Below are 19,252 nucleotides of genomic sequence, written 5' to 3' on the forward strand. Positions count from 1 at the left end.
TCCGCCTTCAGCTCAGTTCATGATCTCGGGGTCCTGGGATCGAGCCCTGCGTCAGACTCCCTGCTCGGCGGGGAGTCTGCTTCTCCCTCTCCCTCTGCCTCTCCTCCTGCTCATGTTCTCTCTGTCTCAAATGAATAAATAAAAATCTTAAAAAAAAAAAAAAGAAACACTGGTGTAAACCTACAGGAAGAAGTAGAACTCTTTCCCTAATTGTCCCGTAATTTCTCAAACCTGCCTCTCCCACAGTAGTGTTATTTTATAGGTGTCACAGCCTCGTCCCCTCCTCATTGCCCCAACTCATAATCCAAAGGAACATCTCTCTCCTAACGACTGCTCCCCTTGCCACCCTGCAGCCCTGTCAGGAGTTGCTTCATCCCTCAGACCTGGAGCCAAACTCTTCTCTCTCTCTGTGCCTGTCTCTCTCAGAACGTGCCTGACAGGAGGGCTGCTGCCTGGGGGCTCCCCCGGCAGTGGGGGGTCTGGGGTCTTGCTCTCCTCGGAGCCACCGGTGTCACGCTGACTCCCTTTCTTGTGCTGGGTTGAGTTGACTGAAGCATTGACAGGTCCCTGAGGAATTAAAATGGAGTGTAGGGAAATCTCTTCTTTCTATGGTACATGGTTTGAGATGTTTGTAGACATTTTCCCAAATTCTAAAAGAAAATCGTCTTTTAGAATTTGTGAGGTAGCAAAAGACATACAGGACAGATGTTCCTGAGACCTGGCAATGCACCTCCTTTCTCAGCCTTGAGGCCCTTAACTATAAAATGAGTTAAAATCCCTCGCAGTGCTGAAAAAACAGTATGTTGTTCTTAAATATATAGTACATGATTTATTTTATGTTTTTTCATACTACTTATTTTTTAAAATTTATACTCTACCTTGTCTCAGAATGTATTTAAGGAGCTTTACAAGGATACATAAAAAAATAGCAAGATAGCATAAATTAGAAATATGTGAAGAACAAAAGGGAAAAACAGAGAGGGACATAAAACAGAGCCCAGCTGTAGCTACCACATTCAGGTGTCCGTTGAAGTCTTGCCCTCTTGCTTCGGGAAAATGTTGCAGATTGTTTTTACACCCAGATAAGGTGTATGGAAGGTAAGGGACATAACTCTCCCTATGAGCCAGGCAACCAGTGATAACATCTGTACAAGCATGCAAAATCTTGTCTCTAAGGATCATTGACCTGCCAAACATTTAATCAAAGACTTTGTATGAGTCAAAGACCACTTATTTATTGGAGAGTGATGGATATAATAAATAGTTCTTTATATTTCCTTTTAATTTAAGAGAAGGCACCTTACTCATAAGACTATTCAATAAATCAGTCCACATAGGAATTCCAGTTCCCTAGTTTAGCTGGTTAGAAGAGGGGGGGAAATTCAGGAGAGTGACACCTACAGGGGCTGGAACACACTGTCACAGAGAGAAAGGACACACAACCACTGCTCTGAGGGGCTGGGAGGCTCGAGGTCTCGGGTTCAAAATGAGTGAGTGGGCAGCCTGATTTTAAAATAAAGCCACCTGATCTTAAAATCTGATCGTAGAACAAGGGCTCACAAGAGAGGCCAAAAAGCGATGCCTGGAAAGGCTTTTGATATTTGAAGCCGGTTCTAATGCTGGGTAGGTGGGAAAGACCCTTACTCTATGGACAAAGAAGTAAAACCACAGACATCACCACATAGATATGAGATAAGTTTCCTCTCTCTCCTGCCTGGTCCTTTGCCAGCCTCCAGGCCCCTAGACACTCCCTCAAAAATATTCTCGCACACACGCACACACTCCAGCACACACATACCCACTCTCACACACACACGTTCATACGTACACACACTGAGCTGTCGCAGATTGCAGATGCCATGCTCCCTTTCAAGCATAAGCTGAACCCCTCTTGGCAATCGTTTCTCCCTGTTGCTATCCGCACTGCCCTCGCTTTTCCCAGCAAACCCTACTTGTCCCTTAGGATCTGCCCTACATGCCACGTCCTCCCGGAAGCTTTCTCTCTGTGTCCTGGACCCGTAACTGCCCTTAAACAACAGCTCTCATGACAACTTTGCCCCAAGCAGTCCACAAAAGAGATGCGATGGCCTAACATTAACAAAAGAGATTTGAGAAGTCTACTGTGTCAGAGAAGATCCAGGCGCACCGCAGCCCACCTGACATGCAAGTCCTCAGTGTGAGACCAACGCAGAGAAAGGCGGAGAGATTAGACAACTCAGATGGATAGCAACAGATGGGATATTTATTTATTTTGAATGATTTTTGCTGGGAGAGCCACATGAGATGTATATCTTATTTCCAGAGAAGTCTCAGGGGAAATAGCTGTCTTGCGGCTTTATTCCAGAATTCTTTAGTGCAGTACAAACAATATAATGGAGGAGAGACAACCTAAACAGCAGACCACAACAGAAAGCCGCCTCAACGGCAGCTCACTGGACCCTGTAACTTCTGAACACGAAGGGAAATGTTCCCTACCATAAAACAGTGCAGTGACCTTTGGGTATTAAATCAGGCTTCATGCTCCAGGACTATGATCAAAATATTCTCATGCTATTTTTTTCCTCCTGAATGGCATCAAAGTGCTTTAAGAAAATTTACTGAATCTTTGAAAAACTAATGATCCCTTCTAGCCTCAGGTAAGTTACTGCAAAATTTAATTTCTCCTAACCTACCTGAGACTGCGAATAGCAACATAAATGCCTGGTACTTACCCGTCTGCTGCATGTCTGTGTTTCTCTCTGACCCACTCTCTCGCTACACTCAGGGATGCCCAGTGTCTTGCGGTGACTCCCAGCATCTGTGACATTGAGTTTTGTCCCTCCCAGCTCATAGATAAAGTCATGGTTCACCCTCTAGAGGCCCATTCATCTTGTTAAGAAGTTCATTTGATGACATTTTTTCTCAATTGGATTGAAAATCAACTTGTTTCTGAGAGTTTAATCATTGGAAAGAAAGAAAATATATAACAGGATTATATATAACATTTTGAAAGCATTGTGTCTGTACATGTAAGCATTTATTGCATTTTATTTATTTATTTGTTTATTTATTTATTTGTTTGTTTGTTTGTTTGTTTATATTTTTGCCACCTAGAATCTAGTTCTCCCTTTTTTGACAACAGCACCCTGAGGTCCTTTTTTATGGGCCTTTGGTAGCACCATCAATCAAGGCACGCTGCCCTCCGTTAGCCAAAGGACAGCTCGTTGAGATAATTTAGGCCAATTTTGAGGTAACTGATAGAAAAACAAAATGGTCGGCATTTGACCAACCCATTGCCAGGCTGGGACCCTGATGAATTCAGCTATAATTCGGGGCTATCGATTAATTCCTGCTCCTTCATCCTCCAGAACTTCCTTGATTGTCGTTCCCTTCCCAGTCTGATCTTTCAGTCTTCCCATCAATTCTGTGGACTACTACTACCTTTATAATATAGATGGTTTTTTCTGCCTAACAAGCCAGAGTAGGTTTCTGGTGCTTGAAAGCAAAGACTCTTTATTATGGAAGAATTTGCAACCAGATGTGATAAGAAGTACTACAAAAAATACAAGAGAGAGAGGGAAGATGACAGCTCAGTATGTTAGCAGGGAACAGTGGAAGGAGAGCCAGCTAGAACCATGGCCAAACCACGCCACAGGCTCAGTCTCAGCAGAGAACAGCACGCTGCTGCCACTTTTCACCGAGGGCTGTGGCACGCGCTGGCCCCTGGATGCTACTGCTGTCACCGTGGCCACCGCAGTTTCTGAATAAGGGACATGGTGCTGCCCTCTCTACCAGATGGAATTCTTCATGGACCAGGGTCAGAGACCCAGTGGGTGCATATAATTGACTGAGTCACGGTCACATGTTCACATCGCGGCTAGCCAGGAGATGGAGAGTGAGTATTTGCCCCTTGAACTGCTTTAGTGGGAAGATGAGTTCTATGGCACAGAGTTCTGCATATTTGGCTAGGGGATAGGGTGTTTTGCTGCAGGGCAGCTCACATCTCCAATTTCCTGGAAATCTAGTTGGGTGGAGTGGGAAATGAGTCAAAAGTGAGGTTTACGAGAAAAATTACCGCAATATAATTGATGGTAGAATTTCAAATTAATGAACTTGATCGGACAGTCAAAACTACACCTGTATGGGATATGTAGTATAAAAACCAAAATGATTGATTAGTAAATATAGGAATCATAAATTTCTTTCCACATTAGCAGCCTTAAGCAAAGGCATCCAACTAAGCTACACCTGCATTCCTGACCCACAGAAACCGTGAGATGATAAATGTTTGCTGTTTCAACAAGCAAAGTTTTAGAGTAATTTGTTACATATCATTTGGTAACTAATATACACCCCAATTAAAAGGCAGAGATATTTAAATTGAATAAGAAAACAAGACTCAACTCCATGCTGCCTACAAGAAACATACTTTTATAAAGACACAAGTTAAAAGTAAAAGTATGGAAAAAATATATCAGGTTCTCAATAATCAAAAGACAGCTGGAGTGGCTGTATTAATAACAGATAAAATAGATTTCAGAGCAAAATATTATCAGGGAAAAAGAGGATCCTATCATAATGATGATGGAGTCAATTCATCAAGAAGACATAATATTCCTAAATATTTATGTACCAAATAAGAGAGCTTCAAATATACAAAGCAAAAATTGATATGACTATAAAGAGAACTAGATACATCACAATTATACTGAGAGATTTTAACACCCCTTTATCCATAATTGATAGAATAGAAAATAAATAAGCTTATTGAAGACTTAAACAATACTCTCAACAGACTTGATCTAATTGATATCTATGGAAAACTCCACCACCAAGATCCAAATACACATGCTTCTCCAGGAACATTTACTAAGACATTCTGAAGTATAAAATAAGTCTCAGTAGACTTAAAAGGATTTAATTCATACAAAGTATCTTGTATACAGTTAAATCAATAGCAAAAAGTACCACCAGAAAATCACCAAATATTGGCTACTAAATAACACAATACTAAAAACAAACAAACAAACAAACGAACTCACAGGTCAAAAAAGAAACCAAAAGGGAAATAAGAATATATTTTGAACTGAATGAAAATGAAAACATAAAGTGTCAAAATTTGTAAGGTGTAGTTAAAGCAGTGCTTGGAGGGAAATTTATAGCTCTAAATGTGTATATTAAGGAAAAGAAGGAAGGTTTCAAATCAATGACCTCAGCTTCCACATTAAGAAATTGGAAAAACAGTGCACCTGGGTGGCTCAGTCATTAAGCATCTGCCTTCAGCTCAGGTCACGATCCCTGGGTCCTGGGATCGAGCCCTGCATCGGGCTCCCTGCTTGGCGGGAAGCCTGCTTCTCCCTCTCCTACTCCTCCCGCTTGTGGTCCTTCTCTTGCTGTGTCACTCTCTGTCAAATAAATAAATAAAATCTTAAAAAGAAATTGGAAAAACAAGGGACGCCTGGGTGCCTCAGTCAGTTAAGCGTCTGCCTTCGGCTCAGGTCATGATCCCAGGGTCCTGGGATCAAGCCCCACATTGGGCTCCCTGCTCTGCGGGAAGCCTGTTTCTCCCTCTGCCTGCCTCTCCCTCTTTCTCTCTCTGACAAATGAATAAAATCTTAAAAAAAAGAAATTGGAAAAACAAGAGCAGAAATGAAAAAAATAATGATATAAGAGAGTATGCATAAGTAATGAGTAAGTAATAAATATTAGAAAAAAGAAATAATTACGATTAGAGCAGAAATCAATGAAATAACAAACAAAAAACAATAAAGAAAATGAAGGAACCAAAAATTTATTCTTTGATAAAAGCATTAATATTGATAGTCTAACCAAACTAATACAGAAAAAAAGACAGATACACAAATTACAAAACTATCTTATGTCTATTAGAGAAATGAAATTTTTAATAAAGAAATTTTAATGCTCATAAAGAAAACCAAGCCCAGATGGCTTTCTGGCAAATTCTACCAAACACTTAGGGAAGAAATAATAATTCCATGTAAAATCTTGCAGAAAATTGAAAAAAGAGGAATACTTTTCAACTCATTCTATGAGACCAGAGTTATTCTGATACCAAAATCAGGTAAAGATATTACAAGAAAAGAAAACTGTAGAACAAATCCCATATGAACATAGACACAAAGATTTTTAACAAAATTCTAGCAATTTGAGTTCAACAATTTGTAATCAAAATAATACATCATGGCTGAGTGTGATTTATCTGAAGAATGCAAGGTTGATTTAAACTTTGACAATCATTCAATGCATTTCACCGTATTAACAGATTAAAGAAAAAAATCATGATTATTTCAATCGGTGAAGAAAAATCATTTGATGAAATCCCAAATCCATCCTGATAACAACTCTCTGGAACATACTAGGAATCAAGGGAGTCTACCAAAAAAAAATTATGACTAACATCATACTTAATGGCGAGGAAGTAAATGTTTGCCCCCAAGATTAGGAACAAGGTAAGGACATTCCATCTCACCATTTCTGTTCAACACTGTCCTAGAAGTTCTAGCCAGGACAAGCAGGTGAGCAAAAAAATAGAAGGTATCCATATTGACAAGAAAGAGGTAAAATCATTTGAATTCTCAGAAGACTATGATCGTCTTCAGAGAAAATTTGAAGGAATCTACAAAAAAGGTACTAGAACTAATAAGTTGCAGGATATAAGGTCAATATACAGAATCAGCTGTATTTTACTAGCAATGAACAATTGGAGATTGAAACTCTAAAAAACTATCAGTTATATTAGCAAAAAATATGGCTTTGGGATAAATCTCACAAAAAGATGCATACCATCTGTAAAACATCTCTAAGAAAAAGCAAAGAAGACCTTAAATTAAATGGAGATCTATGCTGTGTATTTACGAGCACAGAGGACTTTACTGAAGTTTAGGGATAATGGATGGCATACATATTTCAGCAATACATGCACAAACTTAGAATATTAGAACTTCAGGCTCTTTCACGTCAATTTGTTTAACCCATCCCTGGAAATTTCTCATTCACAACCTTTTATCAGGACTCAGAATCCTGCTTGGTGCTTCCTTTGCACCAGCCCCGCTGTCTTTTCCCCTCGAGACTCCTCCTTCGCCCCTTCCTCCAATTCTGATTAATTTTTTATGAGGTTTGTTTGGACAGTTTGTTTCAGTAGTGAAACTCATACTCTACCCTGAAGATGTCATCTTCTTTGCATATCAAAGAGTTTTGCTAAATGCGAACGCTTCTGTCTAAAGAGCTCATGGGGCCAGCTGTTAACATATGAATTGTTTCTCCCCACTATGGGCAAAGAAGAATGATAAACAGCACAAAATTTGGAAACTTCTGTACACAGATTATAAGATCTCCTACGCTTTGAAGGGGTTGAATGTTTTTATTTCAAAGAAGTTGCACTATAATACACTTGGGAGGCTCATTTAAGTAGTTACTTAATGAGCTAAGGCACTGATTAAGATAGATGTGTTTGTTGCTGCTTCACTAATAAGAAGCAAACAGAAAATTTTATATTTATGTGTGTGTGTGACATAAGTATGAGCTGTGTGTGTGTGTGTGTGTGTGTGTGTGTGTAACGTATTAAGTACTTTGCCAAGTGATACACATTGAGTACCTCATACATCCTCACAATCAGGAGGTAGCTACTGTTATTTCCTCTGTTTTACAGATAAGGAATTGAGGCTTAGAGGGGTGAGGTGCTCCCCCAAAGTTCAATAGTTAATGATGGAACCCATCTCTAGCAGCATCCCTTCTCTTAACCCAGTGATCTATCACCACTGAAGGACATATACTGAAATGCTAGCCGTGGGTATATCTGCGGGCAGGATAACTGTTGATTAAAAGGTCCCTTTCCAGATTTGCTAAATTTCCTACAATGGACATATATTACATCTGTAATAGGAAGCCTGCTCCCCCAGCACCAGTAAATGTTATAAAGAGACAACCATACCGGTTTCATAGCTGATTGAAAATGCAGCACTGTTATGATAAAAGTTAACATTAAACTAGAGTAATATAATATTAATGCCTGCTATTTTGTATAGTGCTTTATAAAAGACAAATTATGTTCACATGCACTATCTCATTTAATCCTTGCAATAACTCTGTGGATTGCGGAGGGTAAATATGATGAAATATAATTATCTGCCTAACCCCTTTCTTTTGTCAAATGAAGGTCAGAGAATAGATTGACTCTACTCTCACAAAGTCATGGAATGGCCTAGCTGGACTAGAAGCTCCCTGAGGACCAGGGCCATGTCTGAAATGTCCACGTGGTTGTAGCTCTGGAGGATGACACACAGAACGTATCACATAGTAGGTGCTGAACAGATATTCGTTGATGAATGAATGAAATCCAGTGCCTCACCCTTAGATGTGTCTTCTGCCTGTTGAACTCCATCTCTGGTCACCTGAGATATAATCTCTTTATTGCACTGCCCAGTCAGGCCTTTAGGGATCCATCATCTTCATCCCCACCCTTATAGAGGTTGCAAGTAAAAACTGAAGGACTTCAGAGAACTTTTAAGTAGTGTGTATGTGGGGATGGGGGTAAATTATGCCAACATACAATTCACCATCTGACCACTGTAAAATGTCCAATCCAATGGCATTTAGTACATTCACACTGTGATGCAACCAACACCACTATCTAATTCCATAACGGTGTCATTCCCCCCAGAAGAAAACCCATACCCCATCAAGTAGTCACTCCCCATCCCCCCTCTCCTCCAGCCCCTGTCCCTGTGGATTTGCCTGTTCTGGATATTTCATAGAAATAGACTCATATAATATGTGACTGTTGGTGGCTTCATTCACTTAACATAATGTTCTCCAGTTTCGTCCACGTGCTGGCATGGACCAGCACTTCATTCCTTTTTATGGCTGAGTAACAGTCCATTGCATGGCTATGCCACTTAAGCATTTTTTTGAAGGTAGAAAATGGGTCTGGTAGAGCAGAAGACTGCGCTGGAGAAGAGGAAGCGAAAACATCTGACTTGGACTTCCAGTTTCGGAAGAATTTCTTTAGGGAGATGCCAAGAAGGTGTTCTCCAGGGGTGCCTGGGTGGCTCAGTTAGTTAAGCGTCTGCCTTCGGCTCAGGTCATGATCCCAGTGTCCTGGGATCGAGCCCCACGTTGGGCTCCCTGCTCGGCAGAAAGTCTGCTTCTCCCTCTCCCGTTCTCCCTGCTTGTGTTCCCTCTCTCGCTGTCTCTCTCTGTCAGATAAATAAATAAAGTCTTAAAAAAAAAAAAAGGTGTTCTCCATGTTTGCAGAGGACAAAGTCAAAGGAAACCAGTGAGGAGGGAGACAAGATTCTGGGCTGAGATTCAGGGAGGATCTTCCTGAAGATCAGGGCAGTTAAAACAAGATGGCACCCTAGAAGGGAGCTGTGGAATTGGACTATCTGACCTTCAGACCGAGAAGGGTCACCTCTTCATCCCAGATGCATCTTTGTGGGGCAGTCACCACCCAAAAGTACGGGACAAGGCCAGGCGACATTTCAAGATCATTCTCACACTATAATTCTAGGACCACGAGAAGGAAAATGCAAAGAATAGAAAAGTAAATCACAGAGGGTTTATGAAGACACAAAACTGACCATTTAGGTAACTATATAAGTAGTGTAAAATTATGTAAATTTGCTATAAAGTTAGAAAGGGGCAGGTGACATTTTGACAGAAAAACAAATTAATTAATGGAAAAAAGCAGCAATTGATGGCCTTGATTATAATTTATGGTGCAAAGAGAAAGGTCAAATCATCTTCTGGATTTTATTTGGATTAGAGATAATTATGTTTAGGTAAAAAGAAATGAAACTCCTAATTGCAAGATAATGTCAGTTCTTTAGAGAACATCTTCTGTCTCTGCTCCCCCACAAAAAAAAGAGAAAAGAAAGTACAGTTATTATTTCCTTCATTTCAAACTCAAGTTGTATATAAATTACCTGGAAGGGAAAATTAGCTATGAAGATTAAAGATATTGTAAATTCTCCAATCGTTAGACTTAGAGGCTTTAAGAAAAACACCCACCAGTGCTTTCAAACCAGCTTCAAGTCCTAATCCTTGCATGCTTAAATAAACATTACACACACAGATGCAGTGTGTGAAGCAGGCTCAGCTTTAGGAGAGGAAAGATGACGTTTCTGTGTTTACCCAAGAGCCAGCTAAAACACATTCCATTTGGCCCTGACACACAGAAATTAGAGTTTTAGAAACTGGAAAGGGAGCTTTATGTCTTTAAACACACAGACTGAATGCGGTGTATATTTCACAGATATCATGGGAAGTATCTCTCCTCCACCTTTTACTGAGCCATCAAAGAGGCGATTGTGTGAACAAAATAACCCAGTAACATGTCACATCCCATATACATCGATTTATCAAGTCCAGGAAGAAGACTTCGCACTTACTGGACTAGCGATCAGTCCTGGACCAACATAAAAATCTGAGAAATAGAGTTCAAGGAAAAGACACATCGAAAATAAGCACCAAAACGGCATTTTGGGGACACGCTTTTACTTTTATTAACTAAGGCTCTAAAAGATTAGTCCAGGGCCTCATCATGACTTCTAGGCACTTTGGCTCTTGTGGGCCCCTTCCTGCATTAAAAAGAAAATAATAAAAATTATATCTTATGGCTTTGTTGGTATATAGATGAATATAATCCAGGCCGGATTCTTTAGTATATATTCATTATTATACGTTCAGGTTTTTTTTTCTGATTTTAAAAAAGAAATGAAAATTAAACCATTTTCACAGCTCCCTAGAAGTTTTGGGGGCCATACATCTGTGTCTGCTGCACCCGCTGAATCGCTCAGCCCTGAGTCATCAGTCAAGAAATCTTTAGCCCATGCAGTGAGCAGAGCTCTGGACATCAGAGCCCAGGAGGGACCGGATGAAGCGTAAGATGTAAGCTGGGAAGGACAGGCGAGAAGGTGGAGGGTGAGGGGTGTGGAGGTAGCGCACATTGTTGCATTTCACATTATTGTTTGAAGGGCCTGAGGGAGCTTGACGACAGTGAAAATGGTAAGAAGGAAAGAGATGCGAGAAAAAGAACATAAAGACCAGGGAGAGTAGGAAGTCACAGATGACGCTGTGGTGTTCGATGGCATCTTGTACTACCATCCTTAAAGGTTTTATGTCACTTTAGTATGATTTCCTTCTGTGTTGGCCTTCAATATTTCATTTTAAATGTTTTCTCTTTATTTCCCCTTCCCACACAAAGACAGAGCCAGACTTATACGTATAATTAAAATGTGACTTCAGTTGAGCCGTGTGACCATGTTTCCATCTTGTACTTAGCAGCCAGCTCATTCCCCCCACCCCCAAATAATTTGCATTTGTAAAAAAAAAAAAAGTGTAACTTAAAAGGAGTTTGGTTCAAATTCATGTTCTGGGCCTTTTCAATTATAGCAGCCTGGTTAGAATGTCCTCGCCACCCACCACACTCTGGGTGGTTCCCTAGTAACAGCGAATAAATGACCTGTTTGAGGGGAAATTGAAATCAGCATTTCAATACTATTTTAAGTTTGGTTTCAAAACCATGTACTCCTTGCTCTGAAACTGTGGCCCCAATCACGGTGGTAGCGTGTAGCGCTTTGGAGATATTTTTAATGTTTTCTCTGTGAAAATACCAATGTTCCAAAAACGGGAGACAAGAGTGGAAAACCCAGGCCCAGGAGATGTTCAGAAATATGCCGCAATGTAATCAATTATTTAGGGAATAATTTCTCAGGCCCTATGCTAAAATTCATGTGCAGTGAAGACGGTGTCTATCGTCAGAGTTCGCAATCCCTGGAGGGGAAAAACAAGCCAACCAGGTGATGACAATGGGATGCAATATGCATCACAGCAGAGGTACCCCGGGCAACAGGAACACAGAAGATCACCTCAAAGCAGGAGGAACAAGAAAGTGACTCAGAAAGGCTTATGAGAAAAGGTGATATTTAGGCAAAGACTTCTAGTTGCCTACCCAATATCCACTCCCTTCCTCATTAATCTAATGCCGGTTTTCATTTGGTATGGCAATATGCCGAGCTGAGAAATTATGTTTCTCAGTCTCCCTTATGATCATGTGACTAAATTCTGACCAGTGAGATGTAAACAGATAATTTGATCTGTTTGTCAGGAAGACGCCTTAAAAGGGAGGACAGACAGCTGGAATTTGTCCCTTTTGCTTTTCCTCCTTTTTTAAAATTCCCGTCTGCAATGCAGATGTAATAGCAGGAGCTCCAGCAGCCATCTTGTACCATTAGGTGAACTTAAAGATAGGCTCCAAGGACTAAGGATGGCAGAGCAGAACGATAGGAAGACTCTGAGTCCCTAACTATCATGGTGCCCACCACAGAGCTCTGGACTACCTGCTTCTGGACTCCTTTTATATAAAAAATATAAACCAATCTATCTCAGCTATTATTATTTTGAGTTTTCTTACTCCTAACCTACATTGTGCTCACGGAGCTGAGTTTTGAAGAATTCATAGCAGTCAGCCAAGTAGAGAAGAGGCAGAGGGTTCTCTAGGCAGAGAGAAAAAACTTTGGCAAAGTCACAGCAGCACGAAGGCCCACGGAACACAAAGGGATTATAGGTAGTTCTGCTCGGTTGAAGTTATAGGAGACTTCTACTAATACAGCTAGAGTCCTCTTGTCATAAATGTGCCGCCACACCAGAGGATTGCCATTTACTTCCGGGCGCCAGGACACAGGCGGGAGCCTCGGGCTTAGTGAGGTCGAGAGAGCGCCTGTGCCATAGTAGGAGGGAAAGAAGGGGACAGAGCAGGTGCCTGTAAAGCTGTGTGCTCGGGACCTTCTGCTCTGGGTAGGCTGATGGCGTCCTGTTCCTCTGTGGAGGAGGAGAGGGTGAGCCTGGAAGAGAAAGGATCCGAGGGAAGTAGAGGAAGCAGTGGCTGCTCGTTATGACTTTGTTTTTGTTCACCTGTTTACCCTAATTAAAAAGATTTCATGGTAAAAAAAATTTTTTTAATGATTTCATGGTTTCACTCCTGCTTCTTTCCACCTAATCCAGAACTTGCTTTGACTTCTTCTCTCCAATCCCCACTGCAGAGTCCCCTGAATGCTGGGACAGACCCCCGCCCTCCCTTCTCTGAAGTCTAGCCCGGTAGGCATCGTCCACAGCGCTGCTCTGCGTTGTGCTCAGCACGGAGCCTTGTGTACAACAGGCATTAATATGAGGTAGCTTTTGGCATTACGTCTAAAATCCAGAGTAGGTACTTAATAATCACTCTTGATTACGGTGGATCCAGCCCTCAGGATCCCTGACCCAAGGTATCCATCACCTGGAAACTTTGTTCTCTAGCCCCCTTGCCTCCTCAGTGATCATATCATCTCTGGATCAGGGGAGGATTCCCGCTGTGCATTCTGGTTTGGGACTGAAGGTCCCAAGGTCTGAGACAGAGAATGGAAGCTCCATGAGAGTAGGGACGGGGTCTATTCTTCACTTCAGGGCCCATTAATGTGAGGAACATACAGGGGACCCTCAATGCATATTTACTTGCTGAATGAATGGAGGGAAGGGAGGAAGGGAGGGAGGACCTGAGGCAGCTGCCCTTTTCCCTTTATTCCGCAACCCTCCCCCCCCCCTTACTGAAATATCCCCGTCCCCTCAACAATTAGTACTTGCACATTCTTCAATCTTCATCTGGGCCCCTTCTCATTTCTCTATTTTTGCCAATTGACTTTTCACAGAACAGTAATAAAAAAGCAAAGGAAGATCTTTGGGCAAACCAGAACTCTTAAAACCTTTTTGAAAAGCGTGCCGAGTAGGCCACGGGTGCCACGGGTGCCGCGGCTCCTCCCTGGGCTGAGGCAGGCCCTGGCAACACAAAGCAGGGTCTGTGTTCTTGCTCCACAAAGCACCTGATTCAGGAGACAGCTTTGCAGGAATTTAATTAGTGAAGGAATGTGCAAAGCTGAAGCACTTCAGATGTCATTAAGCACCGGGGAGGGGAGAAGGAGGGGAGGAAAGCCCAACAGATGTTCTGATTCAGCCTCGTTCCTGCGAAACAGATCGGGGCGCCTGTCGTTTTTCTATTTGGGTAGCTCTTGGGTAAATCTTGTTAATGCTATTTCATTCTTTCTGGAGGCTGGTTTAACATGGATCCACTTTAAAGCGAACAGACATGCACCCTCTGCCTCATGAGGGGAAATAAGCTGCTTTAGACAAACAAATAAACAAACAAGACCTGGATAATTCACGGGTGCTGTTGTAAAGTCATTATTTCAACACATCGAGTGTCTGTTGAGCCTTGAGTTGAATGCATGTGAATCTTTAGTTTCAGAAAGTTAGGCGATGGTCAATCTGTGAAAGGCACTGCCTGTTTTGGTTTTAATGGCTGTGAGGGTTTAACAGCACTTTACCGCTTTTAAATCCCGAAACCGTGTTGTGTGCAAGAGAGGGTTCTGGGTGGCTGCTAGCTGGAGCCGCCCGTCCACAGGGCAACTGCCGTCCCCCGCTGGCCTCCGGGCGAAGTTCGGCTAGAAAGGACCAGTGCTGGACTCCAGTCGCTGCAGCGGATGGCACTAGCTGATTTTTCACCAAAACGAAACCTCCCTTTCTGCACAAAGGACCAGGCCACTGGATTCGATGGTGTCATAGAAACAAGAAAGGCAAGTCCCGAGGCCATCTGATTTGTCTATCTACCAGCTCCTGTTTACAGCCTATTTGTCAGGGTCTGTCCCAAGTTCTTTCTGCTGTTAACATCTCAGGAGCCTCAACTTTGGGTGATAAAATTAGAAAAGGAAGGAAAAGAGGCATACCAACTAGACTTGCTTTGAATTCCATGTGTAGGCTCCAACTGACTTTTGAGAAATTTTGAGAAATTCTAAAGAGCAAGTTCCTAAAACTTTTTTTTTCCCTAGAAATGTTAGCATAATGGTGTTCTGCAACTGATTGCTACCACGCCTAAATCACACTCTTTCAAAGCATAATACTAACCACTCGTGAGATGAAAAAAGAAAATCAGCAAAGCAGACTTCTTGTCCTGAGCTCCTTGATTTCTGGACTTCTGCACTCCCAACCCTTAGAAATTAACACTTAACTATCTGCCACTATTTTCAATGTCACTTTATACTCTTTTCTGAGTTTAACCATTTCAGCATTTAGCAGTGTATTGTCATGTGGGGTAATTGATACCAAGAATGAAAAGGTTTTCTAATATCTAGATATGACACAAAATGTTTTCAATAGTTAGCTGTGTTTTTCCATAGCCCTTCACTTGCAACTTTTTTTATTGCGTTGATCATTTTTTAGTTTACTCACTCATTCACCCAACAGCTGTCTGTTGAGTGCCTACTCCGTGTCAGGCTCCAGGGATACAAGGGAGAGTAAGAATCCGTGTATTCACAGTGAGGGCTGCAAGCAGCACTACTCAGAGAGAAAGAGAGCTGAAGCTCGGCGGGGGCTAGTTGCACAGGAGAAATCATAAAGAGTTGTCAGGATCAGGCTCGCCATGTACAGTTGTGTTGGTTGTGCGCTGATGGGGGTGCCCAGGCGAAGCAGCCAGTGGGGCTTTGCACCAGTCTGAAAACACCTCCAAACCAGAAGAAGGGAACATTTTCCTAAATCTCACACAGGCATTATATGTGTTAGCAGTAACCAGTCCGGATACATACAACCATTATTAACCATTGTCTCAAGGTAATTCTATTTTGTATTTCTACATAAAAATTTCTTAAGCTTCAAATTTTTATTTTATGCTCCTTCAGTTCAACTCTCCTAGTTTGTAGACAGTTCTGTTGGATGTTTAAGTTAGCACATCAAGGGGAAAGTGCATTTGTCTCACACTTTTCATACTGCAAGTGGATGAAAGAGTAATACCTCTATCCCCACCTTTAATAAGTATCAGAAAAAGCCAGCTGGTGATATTGCATATGCAATTTGCTGAGTTTAAAAAAAAAAAAAAAACCAACCCAAAGCAGGTTTAAAACACATTATATTTTAAGTCAATAGGGCCAAGTTTAAAACTTTAAAAAGAATATAGACTTGGGATGCCTGGGTGGCTGAGTCAGTTAAGTGTCTGACTCTTGATCTCAAGGTGTGAGATGGAGTCCCCGTTGGGCTCAGCACAGAGTCTACTTGGGATTGGCTCTCTCCCCCTCCCTCCCCCACTGCCTCTCCCTTTGCTTGCGCCGGTGGGCACGTGTGTGCTCTCTCTCTTCCTGTTTCTCTCTCTCAAATAAATAAGTAAATAAAATCCTAAAAAAAAAAGAATATTGACTTTCAAGAATAAAACTTTTGGCAAACTCTTTCTCAATAGGTAGGTTTTTATACCCATATTTCCTGAAAAACTGAAGATTCAAGACAAAGATACCTTCCTGGAGAAAGTTTTAACTATCAACAAATCAAGAGTTTTCCTTGTCTTTTTTTTTTTTTTCCAGGTTAAAAAGATACTTAGCACCAATTTTTGTTTGTTTTTCCACGAGTTCCTCTGTTTTCTGGGAGATACTACAAATCCTCTAGTTTGCCAGCCACAGTGTATTATAGGAATGGAAGCCCTGCTTAGCAAGGGATTAGTGTATTCAAATGGTAAACCCAGACGGGCTCCCATACCCTACTGGGTCTTGACTGTCATTCATCACTTCATCTAAATGATTTCAATTGATTGCTGGAATGTTATCTGGAAGGCAAATCCTGTGTCTGCAGGTATGCAAAGAAATGTCTGGAATCACTCTGATGAAATAGGTGGGAGTGGTTTGAACAACCGTAACCCAGCAGACTGGGACAATTCCCACGAAGACAAGGCAGCTTCCCACAGGTCTGGTCCACCCTTACTGCTCACCCCATGGGCAAATGGCAAGCTGCCCTCTCAGGAGGACCAACCCGATGTGGGGTCCTTACATCGCTGATTTTTCTGCATGTGACTCTCACATCTCCCTAAGCGCCGTTGAATTCTTAATTCATTGGTCACTGACTTTCAATATGACTTGGTAGAGAAACCAGAATTCAAAGCTCCTTGAAGAAACATGGTCTCCCTTTGATAATTATAGGGCCTTTGTGATGAGGTTTATTGGGCATCCTTTGGGAGTTTCCGTTCAACCTGTTATGCTTTAATACTATTGCCTCTGAGTAGAGGAGCTACTTTCTTTTAAGCCTGTTATTCTCCCTAACGGGACGTACAGAAAAGCTCATCTTGTCGCCTCTATCTTTTCTAGATCTGACTCTAGAAATGTATGCGCAGAAGCTCTAACTGCACTCCATGAAAGGAACAGGGCTTATCCAATTCTCCCTTAGGGACTGTCAGGGCCTCCCGGCTGCTGGCCAGTATGACCTTGACCTGGCAAACGGCCTGCTCCACTCCAAGCCTCCGAGGGACCATGAACTTCAGCAAACCTTCCTCAGAGGATGCCCGCCTCTAATTCAAGACACCAGCCGGAAAGGGCAGGGCCATCTGAGCCATCTTCATTGTTCCGGATTAGGGTACTCTCCAGCCTTCTATCCCCGATCTGGTGTGGGGCATCGACCAGATGCCTTGAAAAGTTTTTATGTTTCTTGTCTCTGCAGTTGTCCCAGCCTGTGGCCAGAGAGGTTCTGGGAGGGCCACCTGACCAGCAGCTCGCAGCCACTGAGCTGTAAGGTATTTCCTGCACACGATTACACAAGCAGGGCCGCCAGTGTGTTACTCACTTGCTGAATGGGGATGATTCTCACTGCTGTTGGACACGGAACACAGTTAGGGCTCTGAACTCTGGATGGCCCACTGCCCACTCTTGGGCTTGAGCTACATTTGTGGGGCCCGGTTGCTGTCGCCTTCCTATGGCTGACCATGGTGCCACGGGTCCGTAGCACCCACACAGGGGATAGGTGGCTCCAGTGTCCTTGATCCTATGCGCCCCCTCTGCTGTGGGCACCCAGGACAGTCCCCGACCCCTCCCATGGGGTTCTGTGCCACTTGTTGGACAGGCCCCCATGGGTGCCTGTTCTGTGCTCCAAGAGCTTTGGAAGCTGTTGCTCCATAGCCTGATGGGCCCCTCTGGGTGATACGCTCTTCTTCCTCCGATGGATATGATGATGTCTCCATCTCAGGGCAGGTCTTAGTGAGGGATTAGCATTCACTGAAGGAATAGGACTGCTCTTCTCACTTCTTCTCTTACTCTCTGGTGATGGTGTACAGGGATACATCAACATCAGAGGAGATAGTTTCTAGAAATTCAGTGATTGTAGCCTAAGAGAAATATCATACTATGTTTATGCTATAAAATTCCCAAAAGAAGACTTTATATGACCAGAAAATAAATTACTGTTCATATCTTTTCTGCATACTCCAGGTAAGACTTGCATGTTTGGTCATCATCAGTGAAGCACAGAAACAACCTTTGAGAGAGCTAACAAAGCAAGTCTTCATGGGGACAGGCTGCACAATGCAGCGTCAGAAGCAATTCTGGGACCAATACTAAACAGTTGGTGTTAGGGAACTGCAGGGCCCAAAGACCTGTATTGTTTCAATACAGACTGGCCCTAAAGAGCTGTATCATCATGGGTAATAAGGTATTACTACCTCAACCTGTGGTGAAAGATACAAAAATTCACCAGGACCTGCACATTTGACAGTTAAGAACACAAGGGGATGGCTCCTGGACTTGAGCAGGAAAGATGGTGTCTGGAAGTTATGAAGATTCTTCATGCACTGATTGGACTGTGAAGAAAGATATAAGTGCTTCTTCTTTATCCATTTGTCAAAATCCTCATCACTAAATTACTATAACCTCACATGGACCTGTGAGTTTGTGATATATTTTTATAATCGAATTACTTATCTAGACAAAGGCCCCAGAAAAAAAATATTCCCTGGGCCCCACCTGGTCTCAGGGCAGCGGTGGGGGGCACATTCTTGTGTCTCTCCCCCATTGTCGCTCCATGTGCTGAGTCTCAGGACTCCCAGTAGGAGCCCTGAAGATGGAACTCATCCTCGGCCCTGTGGGGGCAGCAGGTACCCCATGCATCTGTGATCTGTCTGAGGAGAGTGGCCACCAGCATCCTCAAGGAGTGGCCCCAGTTGATGGCCACAGCCCATTGTATGGACGTGATTTGGGCTTGGGGGCTTTTCATCAGTTGATGACTCATTCAGCAAAGGCCCTTAGTCAGTTCTTGCTAGGGACCAGGAAATGCCGTCAGAACAGGACTTCACAAAGATGAGTAAGACTTGCCTCACATCCCCTAGGAGCTCCCAGTAGAGTGGGAGACAGATCAATAAGCAGATGGTGCAACAAACCAGAAGAAACTGTTGATAGACGTGTGAGGAGTACAGACTGAGCGCGGG

The 19,252-nt window shown here is 42.6% G+C and overlaps 1 long non-coding RNA gene across 1 annotated transcript; it reads left to right on the forward strand.

Moving 5' to 3' along the window:
• The first annotated feature begins 17,308 nt into the window (after positions 1–17,308).
• On the forward strand, positions 17,309–18,687 carry LOC113920955. Its single transcript, XR_003519449.2, has 3 exons — positions 17,309–17,412; positions 17,497–17,569; positions 18,261–18,687. It is a non-coding gene; the product is annotated as an uncharacterized LOC113920955 (long non-coding RNA).
• Positions 18,688–19,252: the final 565 nt, after the last annotated feature.

Source organism: Zalophus californianus, chromosome 3 (assembly GCF_009762305.2).
Source record: "Zalophus californianus isolate mZalCal1 chromosome 3, mZalCal1.pri.v2, whole genome shotgun sequence".
NCBI lineage: Eukaryota > Metazoa > Chordata > Mammalia > Carnivora > Otariidae > Zalophus > Zalophus californianus.